Consider the following 23,681-nt stretch of genomic DNA (forward strand, 5'->3'; position numbering starts at 1 on the left):
AGTGTCCATGGCAGCAGTCCCTTGCAATGGCCAGTGCAGGTTGGGATGATGATCCACCCTCACAGCCGGCCCAGGGCAGGTGTGCGGTGCCCTTCCCCACAGCCTGTCTGCACAGGAGCACTTCCAGGGCTCTCTGCATTTCCCTTCCCTCACTCTTGAGTCACTCACACACCTCCCAGGGACCCACTGGGAGCTTTGAGCTGCAAGGAGTGCAAAGCTGGTCTGTCCTTCAGGAGTTGCTCTCATTCTGCCCTGAGCCAACTCTGGATTTGTGTTCATTGCAGAACTTCCTGTGTGTCTACATCATTCCTTGCAGGGCTCTGCCTTGGGGAAGGGGAACCTCCTTGAGGTGCCTAGGACTTGGCACACACTTGAGGAGTGTGTCTGTTTTAAATAGGGAAGCTTAGGAGTTTTAGATTGCCTCAAAAAATAAAAGAAGAAAACCCCTCTTTGCCTGAGTGCAGCCATTTCTCCAAGCACAGCAGGTCCCAGGTGACTGAGCAGAGACAGGACGGGCTTGGGCTATGTGGAGCAAGGTTGTCCACACTGCCTCAGACCTCAAGGCACAGCTTCTCTGACTAGGCCAGACATCCTCAGGAGAGTCCCTGGGCCAATATCAGTCGCTGAATGCTGCAGCCACCTCTGCTCTAAATAGAACAATCATAAAATATACTCTTCAAAGAGGAATGTGGATTTATTGGAAGCTCTTGCAAATAGTTTTCCATCAGTATTGCAGGAAACCTTCCTAATGGACTGCACTAGAGGAGAGGGAGATCTGGGCAGAGCCATGGTTTGTCAGGACTTGCTTGATCCCAGTGAGCCCCGTGGTGCATTTAGAGCTGAGCCCTGGGAGCTCAGGGCCTGAGAGGAGATTGCACCAACCTAACCAGGAGTCAAAGTCCGAGGGAAAACCCAAAGTGTCTCAAAGCATGAATGGGTCCCCTGAGGTCCATCCACAACACAGACCCCTCATGGACTCGTTGGAGGAGAGAATTGGAGGCCAGGATGGCACAAACCTCTCAGAGACTCAGTGTGGGAAGGAAAATGGGAAGTACCTTAAAAGAACTGCAGCACCTTCAAGCATTATTGACCCCCATTGATTGTTGCTACTGTCAAAGAATCTCCAGGGACCAATTCCAGCAGATAATTGGAGGCCATGGTTGCACAAAGCTCTCAGGACTCCAAGGCAAAGCCCAAGTCCTTGGAAGAAGCTGCAGTCCCTGGGAGCATGAAGGAGGGCCCAGGGCCATTGCTGCCCAAGGCTGCCCAGGCCAGGAGTGCAGGGAGGCAAAGGCTCTGTGTGGGCAGCTCAGCTGCTGAGCAGAGCCTGGGCTGGCTGGAGGCAGCAGAAAGGCCAAGGCCTGAGCCCCAGCCCAGGGAAGGCAGATCCTGTCCCTGCCCGCTTGCTCAGGGCTCTGCCGGGAGCACTGGCACATGGAGGGGTGCTGAGGGCAGGACAAGGATGGCAGTGCCCAGCCTGGCTGGGGCTGTGCCAGGAGGCCCCAGTGCCTCAGGACAAGGTGTCTCCTCCTCACAGCCCTTGGTGGCAAGACGCTGCTGGGCCCCAGGGCACCAAGGCTTGGCTTCTCCTGGGCACTGCCAGCCTTGCCAGGGCCCTTGGCCATGTCCAGCACAGCTTGTCCTGCGCTGTCCCACAGCTCTGCTGTGTCCCTGAAGGCTGCACACTCCCATCTCGCTGCCCCCGGGCCCTGCCCTGCCATATCCAGCCCTGCCCTGCCCCTGCCATGCCCAGGCCATGTCTGCAGTCCCCCCAGACCATGGGTGGGGGTGGGCAAGTGTTCCTGAGGGCACAGGGAGGGGACAGCTGGGCTGGACTGACCCAAGGGATCTCCCATTCCGTGCAATGTCACGGTCAGCAATAAACTGAGGGAAAGGAAGGGGACAGGGCTGGCAGGGAGAGCTGTGGAGGTTTTCTACCAAGACATTTCTCACACAAAACACAAAGTACACGTTCTTGATCCTGTCCTGCCAGGAGGTGGCTGGACATTGTCTGCTGATGGGAATCAGCAATAGGGGATTGATTTCATTTGTTTTTTCTTTGCTTCCACCTGTGGCCTTTGCCTTTTGAGGCCCGTGCTGAGGCGGGTGTAGAAGCCCAGAAGATCAGGACCTGGTTTGCCTGTCCAAACATCAAAAACTGGATGGCTGTGGGACCAACCAAGGATTGGTAAGAACAGCCAAGTCTTGGAAATAATACACTGTGAGGAAGAACAGGCTGTGGCTGCAGAAGGGGCCATGCAGATAAAGGCAGAACTTTTCCAGGACAAACATCCTTGCTCAGGCTCCTGGGCATAAGCAGGACATGGCCCAAGTGCAGGAATGAGAAGTGGGCATGGACTGTGGGGGGATCAACACCAGCAAAGACCCCCAAAGCCTCTGAGCCATTTCCAGAAAGGTTCAGCAGAACAAACTGCACGTGATAAGTCATTTGCACAGAAAGTGAGACACTTATTGCCAGGGCAGGGAAAAGTGATCAGTGAAGAGGTCCTCCCACCAAGCCCAGGCACATTTGTGCCCCAGCACCCTGGACATCCCAATGGATGGATCAATGCTGGAACCAGGACTGGGGATCTCCTTTCTCTCTAATTTCCTTTCTCTCTGCCCCTCTGATTCACATCTCTGTGTCTCTCCTGTCTGTGTCTCTCTTCCCTTTCACCTTTCCTCTTGTGCCTTTATACAAAACCTACTGACATGCCCTTTTATAGCTCAGGGACTGACATCCCAGTTTCTATGCCAAATGCATAATGAATTAATAAAACTTTATAGGTCTTTGTGGACTCTCTGAGCTTTTTAATTTCTTTCAGCCACGAGCATCTACAAAACTTGGGTGTCTCCTTCGCCTTAAGTTTGGGAGATCACAGAGAGAGAGGGAGAAAGAGGCTCGCTGGGCCCCTGATGGCCGCACACATTTAACCCGCCAGTGTTGTTCTGCTCAGCTTTTCTCTAGCAGGCAGCATTAACCAGATGCAGCTGCGCAAGGGTTTCCAGCAATTTGGCATCATCCACAAAGGACTTGGAAGTGCATTTTGTCCCATGGCACAGGGAATATATGAATATTCCATTGTAGTCAAGGGCTGGTCACTGTGGGATGTCACCAGAGCGTGGCTGCCAGGAGGACTCTGTTCCATGGACAGCATTTGACCCTCATTGTTCAGCCAAATTCCCACTCACCCCACGTTCCATTCCTTCAGCCCATCTCTCTCCAATCTGGCTTTGAGGAGATCCAGCAGACCATGTCACAGACCCTGCTAAGGTCTAGGCAAACAACATCCCCTTCTTTTCCCTCCCATGTGGGTTCTGCAGTCCCTGCCTTGTGCTGCCAGTGCGTGGAATGGCTGCAGGAGGATTTGCCACATCCCCTTCCCTGCTGAGCCTGACCAGTCTGTGACTATCCCCCTCGCTCCCTGCCCTGTTTGCAGACTGGTTCTATGTCTGCCCTTCCCAAGTGCCCAGGACCCTCTGGGATGGCTCTGGCCTTTCCAGGGGCTTTGAGAGAGATCCCACAGTGACACTGCCCAGCCTTCTCAACATCCCTGACACCAAAGGCCTCTGCCACATCCCTCAGTTCCAGGTCAGTGCCCAGGGCACGGCACGGCCCTGTCCAGGTCCTCAGGGTGGTTCAGAAGGGAGGCAGCTGTGACTTCTCCCTGCAGACCCACCACTCTAATGTCCCTCTGTGCAGTCCGTGGCTGTCCTGAGCATTTCCCCTGGAGCCTCCCTGCCCTGGATATTTCTCTCCATGCAGCCCTCAGCACACTGAAGGAAAGAATTTAGGTGGTTTCCCAGAGGATGTTACTCTCTGAGTTGTGAGAAGCGACATTCACTTTTAAGGATTTTAAAGGTTTACTAAAAACTTTAACAAAATACAACAAAGGTATGAATAAGGAAAAAGGATGGTGCAATGCTGGGAGTTGGGACCCCGGCAGCCATGAGCTCATCTATAAATTGGCTGCTCCCATTTTTGTACCCCTGGGGGTTGCCTCAGGCAGCCCTGGCCCCTGCCAAGGTCTGTCAGTCGACTCTTCTTTGCTGTTCATCAGTGGAGGTTTCTTTCTTGCCACTTGATGGGAGGTGAGGTGTTGTCATGCTGCACTTCCTAGTAACAAGCTCGCCCTTTTCTCAGATGTTTTCTGCAAAGCAACAGGTACGCACCCTCCTTCCTCATGCCTAGACTACTGAGGCCCTCTCTTGGCAACTGTACGGGCTGGGGAAGATGGACTATGGGGAGAACAGAGGACATCTGAATGACAAATCACAATAATACAACTATAAGTCAATAAACTTTCCTTAACATACATATAATATTAATCTCTGAATTGCGAGAGCCAACCATTGCATTAGGCATTTCTAACAGAGTGAAGTGGCCTCAAGGCACTGTTTGTGCCACTGGAATTGTGCTGCCCCCAAGTGCTGATGATGGTTGTCATAGTAAAAGGGTTTTAAAATCATGGGGATTTAGGGTTAAAAGGAAAATTAAGCTTAGTAAGCCCTGAAAAAAAATACCCTAGGTACATGTAGGCCTTGTACCTTGCTAGAACTGCAATTGTGTAGCTAGTACATGATAAATGATATACTTGTTAGATGTGATGATTGTTTAGTAATTAAATAAAATTACCGTTTAATCATAAGAATAATAATGAGAAACTGTGGTCAGGGACCTCAGAAAGATCACGAGAAACTCATGCTTGAATAAAGTCAATGTATACAATAGAACAATATAAGTTTAATAATTAATATGTAAGTTATATAACGATAGAATATAAAATACATTCAGCTCAAAAACCATGTGGAGTCAGATTTGGTCTGTACCCCTGATTCCCAGAGCTCTCAATAAAAGCACCTGCATATAATCATATCCTGTGATTATGTGTGCTCCTGAATGCAAACACTCTGTTCTATGGTCCTTATTAAGTCCCCCCTTTTCTTGAGACAAACTTCCATATGGGAACTAGTTTCTTAATACCTATATTTCATTTTGCAGCAGAGGAAAACTTTGTTTTCTAACATGTTTTCTAGTATGTTTTCTAACATGTCTTCTTCTGCACTCTCGTTGGCTAAATGTTTCCCCAATACCAGTTTGGTCTTATCCACTTGGTGTGCTCTGCAATGCCTGATGGCAACTTCCTCTGGTTTCTGGATACTTTCAAGTGAACCCAAGATTTGTTCTCTGTTTTTGATCGGAGCTTTGATATGTCAAAAGGTCTTTTTCTTTCCAGAAATCCCATGTGCATGTACCACTCCAAAGGCGTATTCTGAATAATTTCAAATGTAACTCATTTTGCTCTACTCGATTCCAAAGCTCAAGTGACTGAAATTAGTTCTACTTTCTGGGCTGAAACATTAGAGAGGAGTGCTCCCAATTCGATTACATCGGGTTGTGGAGTCACTGCGTATCCAGATATTTGGATAGGAAGTCTAGGGGCCTGGTGCTCTGACAGACCAGCTGCTCCTGCTGCCTGCTCTGCCTTTGGCATCTGCTCTACTGAGGGTATGGCAGCTGCAGCAGGATTTCCTGCGGGAAGAGGTACCACTGCTGACATAGCCCTGGGACTCCAGGGGCCCGTGGCTGTGCCCTCCAGCACAGGGGTGTCACCCACAGCGGGGCACGGGGGGAAGGTGAAGGGCATTAGAAGGGAGAGAAACCAGCGTCTAGGGACTGTGTGAGGGAAATAACAATTTATTTCCTTTTCCTTGAATAAAGAATTGCAAGAGCCCTGCTAGAGCTGCTGGGGGATTGGCCTCTTGCTGAGGCCCCTCCTCTTTTTGGGACACCATGTCCCCCCGGGCAAGGGGCCCCTGTTCCAGCCAGGAGCAGAGGTGCTGTGCCTTCTGCCCCGGGCAGAGGGACCTGCTGCTGTCACCACCTCTGGCCACAGGTCCTCCTGATACTGGTCCTGCCCTGCAGGGATGGGCACAGGTGGGGAGTGGCAGTGAAACCCAGGGCAGGGGCTTTAACATGGACTGCTCTCAATGAGTTGTCGAGAAATTACAGTTTTCCTTTTTCTGCCAACCAAGGCTGTCAGTGTTTCTGTGTTTGTATTAATGAGAAGGATTAGGGTTAGGGTAGAGTGTGGGTTTAGGGTTAGGATAGGGCGTGGGTTTATTAGGGTTAGGGTTAGGTTGGAGTGTGGGTTTATGGTTAAATGGAGAGCAAAGTGGTGTCTGCATTCAATTGATTTTAATTTTTTCTTTCATGGCATTTTGCATGTGAAAAGTCTGAAAATCAAGGACATCTTTTTGGAATCTGCTATCTTTGCCCTTGATACTAGCTGAGTGACCCTTCAGAACTAAGGGAAAGCATGAACTCTTTTGGCCATTTTTTTAGAGGGAGAAAACACCAAACCCAAACCTGTTTACTGAATCCTCTGGAAAATCTGACTTATCCAGGAAAACATGATTAGGAATGTATCAATTTTCTGTTTGTCATTTATTCAGACACCTGTGAAGCCAGATCAGTAATGCTCTCTTTAATGATTTAACACAGCTGATTGCCATTAAATCCCTTGAAATTATGGCCTCAACTTTCAATGATATTTTGAATATGAGAATTTCCATTTCAGGGAGGAACAGAATGCATTTGCACAGTTCCATTATGGGTGGATTTTTTTCAACACACAGATTCTCTCATTTCCCCTTCTTTAGCCTTAAGCATTAAAGTCAACCATCTGCTTTGGAAATGCAACTCAAATGTAACTCTTTCTACTATTTTGCTTAACTTATTTTTAGAGGCTGAAAGCATTCAGTTGTAATTTGCTTAATAGAATTCTTAGTCACTGTGGGACTGGTAAAAGATCACAGAAATTTCTCCCATCATAGATTAAACAATATTTTAAAACACTATTTTAAAAACTATTTATCAATATTTAATTTTTGCTTTCTGTGTAACTTTTTAAAATCTGTACTTTAAAACAAGCATTACCTAGCAGGTTTTCAGTTCAATTACAGCAGTTGCTTTTCAGCAGGCTAATTTTCCTGTAGGACTAGACAAGGAAAGTAACTTAGGAAATTGATTTTTCCACATTGTTGCAGTGTAGGAATGGTATTCCCCAGTTTTGTGCTCACCCTGATACAGCTCAGACCATGTGCCACTCACTGACTTCCCCACCACTTTTCCTGTGGCAGGAGGAGAGAAGAGCACAAGTAGGTAAAGATCACAGGTTGAGCTAAGAACAATTTACTAGAAACAGCAGTGAAAAAACCCCCACCAATTGTAATAACAACACTAAAAGGAGAGTGTACAAGAGGTGAACGAGTCACAGTGATAGTTCACCATACAGAACTGGGCACACCCCACGATTTACGGCACACCGGCGGAGGAAGAACAAACCCCTTCCATTTCCCCCTGCCACGTGGCAGGTGATATCCAGTTACCCCAAGGTCCTGGCCGTGCTCCTCCTGGCTGCTGCAAAAATTACCCCTGTCCTGGCCAGATCCAGGACACAGGATCTGCCCTGTGGGTCCTGGCTCTTCCTCTGGGTGAGAGCCCCCCATGGCATCTGCCTGGCAAAAGGGACTTCAGGACAACCTATGACTTATGGACATTCCCCCTTCTGCCCCTGTCCCAGCTCCCTTTTTGCCTCCAGAAAACTTTGAACAGAAGTAGCACTTAGGTGCAGTTCTGCACATTCTGAACTGGCAGGAAGGTGACCCACATGTCACTCTAGGCACACGTGCAGCAAGGACAAAGAAAGTTTTTGAGGGGCCTGGGTCTCAAGGTCTTTTGTGCCAGGAGTACCACCTGTTACTTTCAGATTCTGCTCAGGGATAACCAGTGACCTTCTTTTTGTTCTACATGAGACATAACCATGTGTGGCACATCAACTGTCACTTTTTTCCCCATTTATTTTCAAGTATATCCTATCAATCAGGACCATGGTGGCTCCTGCTCTGAGGTGCATTGGCCATTCCTGTAGTACATTGTTTGATTGTCTTTTGAGAAATAGGCTCAAAATACCACAGGGTTACTTCCCTTACTCCCATTCTTGGAGCTAAAGATGGAGTTATTGTGCAAGGCAAAGGCACTCACATATGAACAGTGCAAAGGGGTCAGTCAAACCTGGTTACTCCAGAGCAGGGGTTGTCATCAATAACCTAAAAAATATATAGAAAGGCTGCTGGACATTCTGGAGTCCAGTGTAACACCTCCATGGATTTCTTTCATGATTCATACACAGGCTTTTCCAATAGTTCATAACTGGGGATCCATCATCAACACCATCCAGTCACTCCCAAAAAAGGACACAGATGTGGGCTCTGGTGTTTGACAAATTGCTTCCTCCCTTTCTTTCCCCAAACTTTCTTTCCCTTGTGAGTGGGGCAGCCAGGAGATAAAACATGGGTAGATATCGACATGGTCTTGAAAACAAACACAAGATGTCATTGAAAATGTGCTTTGGATGGTAATATTCAACACATTCTCAACTACATGCTCTTCTTTTCTCTCCCTGTAATGACTGGACAACACTGATTTTTGGTGCCAGCTGACTTAAATCAGGAATAATCTTGGGTAGGGGGAGAATGACAATAAAACCATCATAAACTGAGTATAAAATGTTTATCTACATGTGTCTATAATTTCAATGGCCAGCTGCATTCAGCTCAATTATCAGCCTATAATTGTGCTCAGGGCCAGTGTGGGCCTTTCCTTGTCAGCTCCTCCTGCACAGCACATGGGGGCCTGGGCATGCTGCTGGCTTGTTTCCTTTTAGGAGACTGGGATGAGGAAAGGTCGGGGGGTTTTGTCAAAGAGATTAAATTTGAGTGACTGTGCATGTGCTGGAAGCCTCACAGACTGACTGGCCCATGACAGGATGGCCCAGTGCTGGGGAGACAGCACCTTGCTGCCCTGGTTAGGGGTGTTAAGTTGCTCCTTTGGCTCAGAGAGAGCCAAGTGCAGCACTTTTGTGCAGAAACACTTCATTAGCCCTGGTTTGCAAAGCTACTGCAGCAACTGGTGTGGCCAGAGCAGCCCTTTCTGCACTTGGAAATGAGCTGAGTCAGTGATGGGATAAGGCAGGGCATTCCCCACGTGTGCACATTTGAACTCCCTGTGCCCCGACTGTGTCGCGTCCCGCTCCTCAGTGACATCCCGCCCAGCCTGGAACATGGAACTCCCCATTTCCAAGGACACGTGGCCATTGTCACCAGCACACAGCAGGACCGCTCAGACCCTTCGGCAGCTGCGGTGAGAGCGGAGGTGTCAGAGCGACAGCGAGTGTTGGTCCAGCTTAGCTGGTTCTAGCACACGTTGGTCAAGAGGCTGATCCACACACTGAGTGGAGGTAATTATTTACAGTTCTGTGAAGAAATGGGGGGGCTCAGGGACAAATTGACCAAGCCAGCACCACAAGAAGTAAAGCGTCTTTAGTATTTCTACATTTTAGCAAAGAAAGGAATTAGTGTTCATTGACTGCAAGTTCCCACGTTCTCTTCATAATTAGTATTCTGTCTGCTGTTGGGTAATAATCCTCTCACTTGTCACGTTCATTAGACTGCATGCTCAGTCTCTCCCTTCTTTTATGTTAATGGTTTCTTGAGCACATGGCCATGGTCTGCCCCTGCTGGAATGGCCTTTTACCTCATAGGAGGTGATTCAGCACAGTTTCTGCACTGGCTTTATCAGTTTGTTCCTTTCCTTGGGGGTTCTGCCAAATGTCCTTGTGCCCCTAAATTCTCCATTCTTTGTGCCCACCATCAGTGGTACATCCTTCTTCCCAAGCCTTGCTAACCTCCCCAGTGTCTGAGGCAGCTGAAGCCTGTCAAGCCCTACACCTCAACAAGGCAATTCAGCCAAGAAGTAACCTGCCTTTCAAAGGCCTGGCTATCACTCCTTGGCTACTTCTTGTTGCATGGGAATAATCTCTCTTCTTGTTGATGAGCCTTGAAAGCCACAAAGGACAAACATCAAAGAGCACATTTTCCTTACAAACATTTTGCATTTTGCAGATTCTCCAGCAGGACCAGTGGCTGTGTGGGAGCCGGAGCAGCCGAGGCAGAGCAGGATGGCGGAGCTGTGGGCCTGGGCACGATCCAGAGCGTTCCCCAGGGCCCCGGTCTGCACTGCGTCCCGCAGGGCCCCCGACAGCACTGCCGTGCCCGTCAGGGTGACCCAGAGGTGCCAGGACCAAGAGGTGAGGGGCAGGTATCGGGCTCTGCGGGCTGCCAGCGGGTGGGGGCTTGGCCATGGTGTTGGTGTCAGTGCTGCCGACCCCGCGGGACCTGTTGGGCAGGGCTGGGGCCCCACTGGTGCTCCAAGGGCCCCTTTGAGGCAGCTGCCCGGGGGAAGCCACTCGCAGGGATGACACAGAAGAGGTGCCAGCGGAAGGGGGAAGTTCTCTGATGGATGTGTTTCTCAGGGATGACACTGAGGAGCTGCCAGTGAAAGTCAGATGTTCTCAATGCTGGGACACTCAGGAAATTCATGCTCTGGGCATGGCTCTTGGTCAAAATGCATGGATTTCTCATTGCTCCATATTTGCACTGCACTCACCGAACATGTCAGGATAAAGGAAACTCTCTAACTGTATTTTTTAGTATTAGGAATAGCCATTTCTTTATTCTCAGCTGTGATGCATAGTGGAGAACTCCAGCCACATGCACACCATTTTCAAAGCTATTCCAAACAAAGAAATTTCAGCATTTTTTGAAAACAAAAAAATTAATCTTCAATGGTTGTTAATGACATAATTTCTTCAACTAAGTAATATTCTATCTTCTCTTTGGTATTGATGTCTCCCTTCTGGTGGTAATTCATTCACATCTTTCAGTCCATTCATCATAGCTTTTTAGTTTTTATCTCAGACAATTTTGCCTACAGAATGAAGCAGTTGGATGGCAGTAGTTGTTTTCGTTAAAAAATGTACTTAGAGTGATGAACATTTTAGTGATTTTTAACCTCCCGCAGAATGTGATACATTCTGTATTAAATTATGAGATCGGCCAAGCAACACAAATTTTGTTATATCTGATTAACCTAGGATAAACTGCTTCCATTTCACAGCTGCCAAGAATTGCATCTAAAGCTGAGGACAAGAGCAAGAGTTTTCATGACTGTTGAGAGTTGAAATTCACCTTATGCAGATGAAATTCTTCTTGGAGCTGATTCCTAGATGTGCTTCCTTAGTACCAAATAAGTCCCAGCATCAGGTCGTGTCCAAAATTCTTATCTTTTTGTGAACCACTCTCATCTGGATTGTTAGCTGAACAATAGTTCAGTTGTACTCAGGCGCTTGATTTCAAGGGAAGCCTGTGCCTATAAATTCCAGAAATGGGAAAGGGTGACTTGCTACTTGAACCCTTGGCTGCATTAGAGGCCAGGTGAGGGTTGCTCTCTCAGGGCAGTTCTGTAGCCGGCTGCTTGCAGAGGGAGAACTGTGTCAAAGCAGCCCTTTCTAGTGATGTGACAGCAAACCTTTGCAAATACAGCTCTTGTTTAAAACAAAGGGCCTAGTTAATCAGCAGTAATGGAGAGAAGGCTGAAGTTTTTACAGAAAATATCTCTTTCCTTTTAGCCAAATGCCAGCGAGGCATCGCACAATGGAAGTGCGCAGAATGTCAACTTGTATAACCCAGCTGGAGGTATGATTGCCTTTCACATTTTGCTCAATGTCTGCAAGATTTTCAACTTGGTAATTCATTTTTGCAGCATATTCTTGGGCCAGGGGATCTCTTGTGTTCAGAGATCTCAACTGGAGCTGGGATGCCCTCAGGTCAACCTTGTAGTCTCTTGTTACTGCACTTAGCCACTGGTTTGTTTTTGCCCTGTGAAAACCTGCTAGTCCTTCCTTGTTGGCATATTGGTTGATGGGATGCAACTTGGAACATTGAGGTCAAGGTTTAGACTACTCCTAAATTCACAGCCTTGGTAGCTAAGGTTTTGCTTTTGGAGTATCTAGGCACTGTCATTATCCTTTAAATTTAAATGGGTAAACCTATGCAACCTTGAGAATGTTGCATAGAGAATTTCATAAGGTCAGTGTGGGAAACTTTGCTTGATTTAATTTTTTTCTCTCGGTCATTAATACATGAGTGTTGCCACAACACTGTGTTGGGTTCTTTTCAAGGAAATTGAAAGGAAGATATTGATGTCATCTTCCCCACGGATTCCATCATTTCCCCCAAAGCACAATGTGCTTAGGTGATGTCATTTGTTATTAATCTGTTCTCAATGCTGTTTCCCCAACGAGCTTGGCTTCAGGCAGACTCGAGGTGCACATTCCCCTTACAGGCACTCAGTGGTGCTGCCTGCAGCAGTGAGCTGAGCCAGGTACAGCCAGCTGCCCTGAGAAAAACAGGCTCTCACCTGGCTGTGGCTGCAGGCACCTGCCAGCTGGGACTTCCCTGCCACTGCAAGTGCAGCTCTTGCTCTGCCTTAGCCTGCTGCAGAGCATTTTAAACTAGTGCCATGGTGGCTTTTTGCAGAGACAAAACTAAACTTCACATTTCTCATTGGGGACATTCTGTTTCGCATGTGAATGATGATTTGTGTGATTCTTGGTGGTGGTGTGCACAGATCCTAAGGGAATATTTAGCATTCGGTAACTGGGGGACTGGCAGTAGTGAGACAATTGTGGAACTTGGCACCGCTTTGGCTTTAGGCTGGCACAGAGAAACTCAGGTGAGACAGGTCTGGTTGCTGCTAGGGTACAGGGTGCCTTTGCAACATGCTCCATGCTGTACCAGTTAGGGACTGGGCTTTGTCACAGAATCAGAGAATCAGAATCAGACTTGGAAGGGATCCACAAGGATTTGCAAGTGCAGCTCTGTCCCCAAGAATCCCACCAGGTGCCTGTGGAACTTGTCCAAATGTTTTCTGAGCTCTAGTGGACTTGGGATCATGAGCAGTCTTGTGGGGAGCCTGTCCCAATGCCTGATCACCCTCTGGGTGAAGAACTCTTACCTAATTTCCATCTTAATGCTTGCTTATGGCTTCAGGTAATTTTCTTTAGAAGTCATTAAGGGATATAGTTTTAGGACGTTTTTTGCTTGAATGCTGTGGGAAGTTTCTCTATCCACATTGGAATGAACTTCTCAGAACATTAGCAGTGTCTACACTCGACAACTGGCATGTTCACCGTGTTCTAAATAATTGAAGCATGTGATGTTTGTGCAATTAGGTTTGCAGACAAATATCAGAGAGGCATGGTCCAAGGAACAGGAAGTGGAGAAAGGCATTAAAAATTTGAGCTACATTGAAAGACTGAAGGAGCGTGTCAAGAAAGGTCAGTCTCTGTGTGTGTGACGGAAGAGACAGAGCTCCCGGATTTCTCACCAATATGCATCAAGTCTCCATCAGCCACTAAGCAGGAGTTCCTGGTTTCAAAACAGTGCTTGCTGTGTCATATCCCCTCCCTTGACCTGCTGGCCATGTTTCACCTGATGCAGCCCAGGACACGGTTGCCTTTCTGGGCAGCCAGCACACGTTGCCAGCTCATGCCCAGCCTCTCATCCACCAGCACCCCCAAGTCCTCCCCACCTTCATCCCAGGCTCCTCATCCCATCCCAGCATCCATGCCCAGCTGGGATAGGGCATGTCCCAACCCCAGAGATGCAGCACTTTGCACTTGGCCTTGTTGAATCTGATGAGGTTCCCAGGGCCCTACTTGCCAAAGTTCTCCATGTCCCTCTGGATGGCATCCCAGGCCTCTGGTGTTGGCAAACTTGCCAAAGAAGCATTTAATCCCACTGTCCATATCATTCTTGACATAGCTTAGTGCTTGAGCTTACAAACTGGAGAAATCAAATAAAAACCACCATGCATAGAAAGAGTTTTTCATCAATACCTCACCTCCAGTACCACTCCTTCACAAGACATTTTTAATGTCTGTTTCTTCCTAGTGCTTTACTGTCTGGATTCGTAATGATCTATAAATTCTGAACAAATAGAGTTTCAACAGTCTCGGTACATCCTTTTGCATCAACTACCTTGCTTCCTCCTACTCCCCATTTGACAATTTGTTTTCTGTTTTTTTCTTTACTGAAGTGAAAATACCAGAGCTCAGGAGAGCCCCACACAGCTCTCCAGATCTTGTGCCCGAGAGGAAGAGAACGATGCCCATGAACCCTGCAAAATACATCAGGCGACTATTCAGTGCTGTTTGTCAACGACCCATCAGAGACAGGGTGATTCATTTACTGGCTCTGAAGAATTACAAGAAGTCAGAGCTACTTGCCTGCTTAGAGAGAGAGGGAGTTGTGGAAAAGGACAAGGATTCCCTTGGAAAGATCCTTCAGGAGGTGAGATCCTGGAGCTGCTGCCAGCAATGCTAACTCTTAGCAGTCTTACTTCAGGGTTTCAATTAGAATCTAATGAGAAGCTTAGGAAATGCTCTTTGTTTGCATTTTTCCATCCATTTTACCCAGTTTCCACCCAACTGCAAGTCCATGTGACAAAAAGAAAGAAATCTTCAAAACTTTGGAGGCCTTGTTGCTGTTTTTCTAGAATAGCTTACAATGTAAATTCTTTGTAAATTAGTTGCTTCTCATGCATTATTTTAATCCTCCCTCTTTTCCTTGCACTGGTAAACTGCTTCATGAAGTAACTTCAAAGGGTGAAACCCTCAACTGGGTGAAACACTTCACTGAGGTCCTTAAAATATCCTGGGACAAGTTTCAGAGGAGAGAATTTTGGTAGCTGCATAGGGCAGTATTTCATTTGAAGGGATTTGGTGGCCTCTCAATGGTATTTGCTTCTACTGGGGTCTGTGGGGATTGCCTTCCAGGGAAGGGTGTTCCAGGCAAATCCTACATGATAAAGATGGTGGCCCAACTTTGAACACAGAGTTTCGTTGCTGTTGTGTGCATTGAGTCTTAGACTTCCTTGGAACCTATTATTTCTCATAATTTTCCAGTTGTCTTTTTAGTGCCACTGGTATTTCTTTATTACAGCCATTCATATGATTCACATGGACTGAAGGATGCAGTGGCTGTTTCCTTCCTTTTTCAATATTCCCCATCAATGTAGGCTGTTGCTGAATTATACAAGCATTAACATATCAAGTAGCAATATTTCCTTTTGAGCTACGAAAAAGGTGATGATAAGATTTCAAAGCTCAGCTCCTTAGAGGGTAAGAGATGAAAAAAATGTCTCCTTTCTTTTTATTCTTGTTGATGTTTAAGGAGATTTTGAAGGAGTATTTTCTTGTTTGCAGTGTGAACTGCCTGGTGATACTGGTTTGCATTCTGAAAGGGCTGTGTGACCAGCACTACATCCTGAAAACTGTTACTCACATTTCTCTTAACTTCATAGGGAGGTGGTGTTGTTTTTTGCTATACATGAAAAACCAGTAGGGAGAACTTGCTGAGCTCTTCTATCCACAACCTTCCTTCTCTTCCAACACAGCCTTAGTTCTGCTTTTAAAAAGTGAATTCCTGATTCTGGGTACCTTTGCTACATTTAAGCTGTTGAAGTGTAGCTCTAGGTAGGTTATCTCCTATAAGTGTTCCATAGGAAGCTGTAGTTTCCTCTGAGCAGACACCTGAGAAAGAAAAGCAGTTCTCTTTGCAGAGACAAATGCCAACATCCTGTTGTGCTTCATGGGATGATGAAAACATGCCATGTTACAGGTCCAGGCTGTGTTCTGCCATGGCAATGTAGCTGGGTGAAAGAAGAGGGCAGCAGGTGTCCTCTGGAGAGTGGAAAAATATGGACTTGCTCATGGAGATGATGTTGTTCAGGTCCTCCTCAAAAGAAAAGGAAAACAGAAAGGAAAAACCTGGTCTCTCCATGTATTTCAAATGGTGAAGACTGAGAGTTCTGGCATAGTGTACCTTGATTCTCAAAGCTGCGTTAAAGGTGAAAAAACCTGGATCCCTGGTGCAGGGAGAGGTTTTCATAGTGTCCATTTCCTCCATGCTTGCAGCAGTTTGGCATTTACTTACATCCAAATTTCTACAGCCCAAATGGACCACACCTCTTTAATATTGCTGCCTCTTACATGACAGCTGCTTTGTTCTTCACATCAAACAAAAGGCCTGGAAAAAGGGTGCATGATTTTCTTTTCAGCTTTGCTTTAGCTTTGTACTACCAGTTTTACATCTGTAGTCTGCCTTTAGGTGTAATGAATATTGATATTTTAAATGCCTGCCCGTAGGTAGCCAACCTGGATGCAAATGACAATTCTTTCAGTCTGAAGGAACATTTCTTCAAAGACATTCAGGTTGATTGGCCTGGCTTCAGTGAAAGAGACAGAAAGACATTGGAGGTGACCCTTTTTCAGTAAGTTCAGCCAGGACAACAACCATTTCAAAAAACCTTCTGGGAAATGAAGGTCTGTTTTTGCACTGAGGAAAGAACAATTACTGTTGATATTTTTGCCTTGTAACCTGAAATGCTGGACCATCCTTACAGAAAAACAGCCTCATCTCCACATGCCACCAGCAGCAGCCAGTCACTGTCTCTGGGACCTTCTGAAAGAAATACTCCACTGAGAACTGCTCAGGTATTTTGTGAATTTTTAAACATTCTCTACCATATATGATGTTTTATCCCACTTGCTCTTGGTGTCCAAGCTGTGATATGAAGCAGTAGTGCTGTCTGTACATCATATAAACCTGAAGTGTGTAACTTCTAACGGGATTCCTGTATACTTTTCAAGACGGTTACAATGTCAAAGCCTGCAACAAGCTTGCACCCATGATTTGTTTGTCATGGTGCATAGGAAACTCTGCTAAGGACAAGATGTGGACATGGTTTTGGTACCTAGCTGTGTCTGTGCAGGGTTCTTGATGATATGGCAGCTCTAGTATCTAAATCATGCATGGAAATGCCAGTGCTACTGTTTGAAGAGAAACCTTAGGGAAGTCTAGCATAAGGACAAATTCCAGTACTGAGGCATTTGTAGGAAACTTGTTTTTCTGTCCTAAGCAGCATTTAGGCTCCCATTTTGATTCAGGCTATCCCATGTGTGAGGAGGGGACTCGGAATCATTAGGGAATACCTTGGACTTGTCAGGCTTAACACCAAGAGATGGCCAATACAAGAGGGCAAGGAAAAAGTTTTGAAAGAATCTTGGAAAACACTGCATGCAAGGTATATTTTCTATACCTTAAAGAATTCTCTTTAAACAGCCCTGGTTTTCCCTAGCTCTTTTCCCAGCCAGAGCAGGAAGTGCTGCAGGGCCCAGCATCCTCTTATGTCCTACCTCCATGCCTACAGCACTTGTGTCAGCAGGCTGGCACAGAGCTGTGTCTGGCAGTCCTGCTCTGAGCTGCTGATGGTGGGAGCAGTGTGTGCTTGGTAGGGAAGAGGCTGTGATCCAGGCTTTCCTCTGGAGAACAGCAGGAATGAGACCTGCAGCCAGGCTGGGGCTTCTCTCTGTTGTTATCATCTCTGCACTGGACACGCTGCGATCAGCACCGCACCGGCAGCTTCTTGGGGCCGCTTTAGTGAATCGTGTGGCTGTGTGATAGCAAGAGCTGAGTGTGTTCCTGGTGTGTCTAAGCAGAAATAGGGAGCAAGATAAAACCGGCCTGAGCTCCTCATTTTGGGGAAGCCTTTGATAGAGGTGCTGAAGGGAATGTCTTTTCCCAAAGCCATTTAGCTACAGAGTTGGAGGAGAACTTGCTGAATACTCAGGTGAGAAAGTAGGAATGAAATAGAGAACATATTGAGCTGCAGAACCTCCTTATATTACAGGCCGTTTTAAGTAAGAAAGGTGTGTGTTCAACCATTGCCAGGCCAGAAATGCTGCTTTTTCAGAGCAAAACTAATTGGCATCATCTTTGCAGAAACGGCCTCTGGCTTCTGCCTTTATCAATCCTGTGATGACCAAGAAGCAGAGGATTGACCAAGAGCCCAGTGGTATCCAGCTAGCAACTGGCGGCCACTCTCCTTCTTCCTTGGACCTGCCTTCCACATCCTGCTCAACTCTGAACCTGTCTCCAAGTGTCAGCTCCATTTCCACATCCACCCATCAGCTACAAGAGAAAGATAAAATTCGGATTCCATCTGGAATCCCTGCGTCTGTCAGGGTGCAGGGGAAGATTCCCTATTCCAAAGGTGAGAAAACAGAGTTAGACAGGGGGAAAAAATCCCATCCTTTGGATTTCGATAAAATGCTTGCCACGAGCAACGCCAAAGAGATAAGCAGAGAGTGCAGGACACAAGCAGAAAAGGAGTCACACAGTCCAAGTGCAAAGGGTATTAAACTGATGGACCACTTTTAGATATGCTTCCATTTCATTTTTTACTGGATATCTGTATGGGTTTTTAGTCATATCGGGCCTCCCATCCATCGGCACCTCCAAGTCCTCCCCACCTTCATCCCCAAGCCTGTCTTGGTGTCAGGGAATGTCCCAAACCCAAAGATGCAGCCCTTTGCACTTGGCCTTTTTGAATCTGATGAGGTTCCAAAGACCCCACTTCTTGGTCCTTCCAGACGGCATCCCATGCCTCTGGTTTGGGCAAACTTGCTGAGGGTGCACCAAATCCATTCTAGGGGATGCACTTGCTGAGGGTGCACTTAATGTCATTCTAGACATAGCTGAATGCTTGAGCTTACAACTGGGGAAATCATATAAAAGCAAAATGCATAAACATAGTTTTCCATAAAAACTTCCCATCCAGTATCACTCCTTTACCAGCTTTTAATGACTGTTTCTTTATGATGCTTTACTGTTTGGATTCTTGGAGATCTGTAAATGATAGGCAAATAGAGGCTCAAAAGTCTTGGTACATCCTTTTGAATCAACTTCCTTGCCTTCTCCAAACCTCCAGTATGAACTATTTCTGGTTTTCCCTCTCTTTAGGTGAAAAAGCAGATGTCAGAGGAGCCCAACAAAGCCGTTCAGGTCCTGTGCCTGAGAAGAAGAGGATGATGTCTGTGAGACTTGCAGACATTGACTGGAGCGGTTGCGCTGCTGTTTACGGCCGACCCTACAGGGACAGGGTGATTCATTTACTTGCTCTGAGGGATTACAAGGAGCCAGAGTTACTTGCTCGTCTGCTGAGAGATGGAGTCAGGCAAAAGGACAAGGATTCCCTTGGAAAAATCCTTCCGGAGGTGAGATCGTGGAGCTTGTGCCAGCACTTCTTCCACCATGCTATTCTGCTGCTCATAATTTTACTACTTCCTCACCTGTTTAACTTAGAGACTTTTCCAATACTCCTTCGAGTTAAGTTCTACTGGGATGTCTTTCTCATAGGCTTTCTTAAAATACACACCCATTGAAAGATGCAGTAGATCCTTCCTTCCTTTTTAAATATTCCCCATCCACATAGGCTTTTGCTGAATATTGCAAACATTAATATATCAAATAGGAACATTTCCTCTTTAGCTAGGAAAAAGCATTTTGGAACCTAGTCAAAGGACTCAAATTCAACATGGATACACTTTCAATTGATCCTACGGTGACTTTAGGGAACTGATTCCCTGAACCTGTGAGATCTGTTGCTGTGTTTGCCCAGGGCAGTGGCAGGGATTTTTCACCCTGAAGACATTCACAATATAATGAGAGCCACGTTTTGCCATCCCAACTGAAGTAGCCCATTTAGATTTCTGTAGTTTGCATATACAGGTGTAATGAACATTTGTTTTCCAAAATGTCTGCCTGTAGGTTGCAGACCTGAATGCAAAGGATAATTCCTTCAGTCTGAAGGAGCATCTGTTTCAAACCCTTCAGACTGATTGGCCTGGCTACAGCAAAACCGAGAGAGCGAATTTGAAGTTAATACTTTCTAGGTAAGTTCAGTCTTTTGGGGAAGGAAAAGAGCCTCTTCAGAAGAAAGCCCTGGGAAATGAAGCCTAGGTTCTTAGAATATGCTGAGGCAGCAGGGACCTGCCAGGATCCTGGCCCTGCACAGGACACCACAATGATCACACCAGGTGCTCAAGAGTGTTGTCCAAACACTTCCTGAAGCCTTGCTGCAGGGACCACTGGCCTGGGGAGCCTGTTGCAGTGCTCAAGCACCCTCTGGGGCATGAATGTTTTCCTGATATCCTGCCTAAAGCTTCCTCAACTCAGCTTCATGCTGTTTCCTTGAGTCCTGGCACTGAAGGTCTGCAAGCAAAGGACTATGACAGTTGATATTTAGGCCTTGTAACTTCAAATATTGGACCATCCTTACAGAAAAACAGCTCCATCTCAGGACCCCACCAGCAGCAGCCAAGCAACATCTCCAGGGCCTTCTGAGAGAGATGATTCCGCAAGACCTGCTCAGGTATTTTGTGCATTTTTAACATTCTGTACTCTGTATTAAGTTCCAGCAGACTTGCTGGTGGTATAAAATGCTGGTGATGTGAATGTGCAGGGCCAGGCCTAAGCATGTTTTGCCTCAGACATTCCAAGTGCTGTGACAGGAAGGCTGTGATGAGAAGAGAGGATCCTGCAGGGCTGGAGCAGCACTGTCCTGAGCCAAAGTTCTGCTCTGCCTGAAGACTTGAGCTCAGTCCCCACCCTCAACTCATTCCCTGGAGGAGGCCTCAAAGGGCTGGCTCTGCAGGAAAAATCTCCTGTACATAAGAGGTCGCACCAGGGTGGGGCAGATGGGGCCCTCTTGCTCTCTTGTCCCTCTGTCTGTCTGTCACTCTCATTGCTGACTCCAGCTCTGCACTATCCACGTGGCTGCACCAAGACAGGAGCTACAGAATGGTGATATTTCCTCAGTCCCTCCTCTGCCTCTATTTCTCTCCTCCCTCACTCTGCCTGGGCACACACAGCTGTCCTCTTGTGCTCCATCCTCAGTTTGGAAGTTTGCTGTGGGTGTGGGGAGCTTGTGGCTCTGTGTTGTGGCTTGTGAGTCAGCAGCTGTGAGAAGGTCCTTGGGAGGAGCTGAGAGATGATTGAAGGGCACTGAGCAACAGTGAGGGCTTGTTGGTAACCACTTGTGACACTTTCCTACAAATTCAAGGGCTTGTTAGCCAAGAGCTTTTGAGGCTGCACAGCAGGTAGCCTGCTGGATTGAAGACAGCTGCTCCTAAAAGCACAAGAGTTTCTTGACATGTGGCTGCTGTCTTTGTTCATCCTGATGAGAATTCACAACCAAGCATTGCACCCTGTACTCCTCGATTCTAAGAGTGAAGCACTAATCTGGTTTTTAACACATAAAACTCTAAAACAGCCAGGTGCCTCTTCAGTAAATCATGTGGATGTTTGACAGCAAAAGCTTAGTCTTTTCCTGGTACGTGCAAGCAGAAATTGGGACCTAGATAAAACTTACTGGACCTCCCCTTTGGGGAGGCTTTGCTGGAGCTGCTGAAGGGAGTGTCTACTTCCCAAAGCCTTTTAGCAGTGCAATGAGAGAAGGACTTGCTAAGTCCTAAGATGAGAAGCCCGAAATGCAAAAGAGCAGATATTTACCTGGAGGTCCTCCATGTTTGACAGGTCTTTTTATTTAAAAAACATGTGTTTTCAACCTTTGCCAGTTCACAAATCCTGCTTTTGTAGAATGGGAGCAAAACCTGATCTGGGTCAGAGATGAATGAACTGTTTTGTTATTGTAGTAGAGACGGCCTTGGGCTCCTGGCTTGACCAGTCCTGCAATGAGCAAGAAGCGGAGGATTGAGCAGTAGCTCAGTTACCTCCAGCCAGCACCTGGTGGCCACTCTTCTTCTTGGGTGCTGGCTGTGACATCCCATTCTACTTCCTACCTGTCTCCAAATGTCGGCTCCATTTCCCCTGCAACCTTTAGGCTCAAGAAAGACACAAATTTCTGAGTTCTACAATGATAGCACTCGTGTGTTGAAGACTACCATGTCAAAAAGGATATGAAGAGAATTCAGGAGGCTGAAGCAGTAGTGTCCCTTGGATCTCAATGAAGGTACCAATGTGCAGCTTTTCCTATCCAGTGTGGATAACGATGGAGTAAAGATTTGATGATTAAGAGAAGCCTCTGCATGAATTAAGGTGCAAGAAAGACCATATTCCAGAGTCAATAGTACAGAGATTATTAATAGTAAATGTCAGCTAAGGAGGTAGAAAGCTAAAGGAGGAGATGGGCCAGGTGGGGAGAAGTGCTGAGATGAATACCGAGGTGGGTTAGGCCCGGATGGGCCCTCCCTTCCTGCAGTGCAGCTGCACAGGCTCAGCTGCAGCAGTGCTGCTGCATCCCCTCATCGTATTTGCAGTGCAGGAGGGGAGGGAGAAATGTGTGTGGGTGTGTGTGGTATAAAACACTGGGAATTGCTCCCAGCTTGTCTCAGAGCAGTGATGTTGGCAAGGGCAGGCAGGCTCCTGCAGCTCTGGGGCTCTGGGGCAGCTGTGGCCTTTGGAGCAGGCAGGGCCCTGGGCCCCGCTGGGTACAGCCAGGGATGCTCTGGGGAAGGCTGAGGGCAAGCCTGGCCCTGCAGGGCAGCAGTGCAGTGAGGCCTGTGCTCAGGCTCTTGCTAGCAAATGTCACTGGGCAGAGGCCAGTGGACGAAGCTACTGCTTCTCGGGAACCTCTCAAATTGTTGAAAGGCATCTCTAGTTTTATTTTCAAACTTATCCTGCACACCAGTCAGGTGCATCTGGCCTGGGATGCATCCCTGGCATATGTTGTTGTCTGTCCTTGTACTGAATTTTAACTTGTTAAAGATTTATTCCCTGTAAATATTTACTTCAGGATGGCTTGAAGTGTTTATTCCCATGTGGAATGAGTTTTTGTCATTGCAAAGAGAACCAGATCTTCAGGCCCAGAGGAGCAGAAGCTTTGGTGTGACGGTGTTGGGATGTGCCATCTATTATTCTCATTGCCACCTCATCTTGGGTTTGTATCATGAGCTTGATAAACCTCACACCTGTTGATTTGAGGGGGAAGGGATTGAAGAAGGTTTGACTCCCTTCAGTGGCTTTAAGCATTAATGAGTTTTGCCCTCTTTAGGAGCTGCTGTGCTTTGGGTGGTTGTTGTTGTTGTTGTGGTTTCAGACTTGTCTGGAGTTTGTTTTTAGGTCTGTAATACAACAGCCTCAGTTTGCAAATTTACCAGAAGGATGGTGGCTCACATAGAAAAATACGTCCAAAGTCAAACTGAGAGTAATTTTATTTTTTTACATTAATAAAACCAGACTGGCCTGGCTTTGTAGCCTCTGAGTCTGCCTTAAGGCTATTTTAATGAAAAGGTCATGAAATTCTAAACTCTGCAGAAATGTTGACATGCCCTAATTTTCTTTTGATTTCTCCTTCCTAGGGTAGCCCCAGCTACTCTGAGATGAACAGCAGATGCCAGTACCTCCACAAAAAGCTGTTCCACATTCAGCAATGAGTATCTGAATTTGGTAAGCAGCAAGTGGAGTCCTGGCACCAGTTGTCTGCTTCAGCAAGGAAACATCTATGAATCTGGGCTGTTTTATTTTAAAAGAAGGTTAAGGTTTTAGGATTCTTCAAGTTAGGATTGAGTAGATGATTATTTGTTAAAAACAGGATTAGTTAGTCTAAGATTACAGAATTTAGTATTGAACTTCAGCAATAAAGAAGTTGCATTCTTGTTAACTCCTTCTCTTATTGCCACTTCTCTCCAAAGAAGTTTTTTTTCCCATACCAGTTGGGGGATGGGCCAATTAAATCTGCTTTCTAAAAAAACCACTGCAAAAGTTGTCTCCCACATTTACCCTAAACCAGCCATTTTTGGCACCCCATGTGAGGCCCAAGAAAGAAGAAAAGCCTGTAATTATTGCATTTTGGTTGTGCTTTCTCTGTAGTGGTGCAAAGCTGTCAGTAACCATGTTACTTGAAGTGGTAATGT

Source organism: Lonchura striata, chromosome 34 (assembly GCF_046129695.1).
Source record: "Lonchura striata isolate bLonStr1 chromosome 34, bLonStr1.mat, whole genome shotgun sequence".
NCBI lineage: Eukaryota > Metazoa > Chordata > Aves > Passeriformes > Estrildidae > Lonchura > Lonchura striata.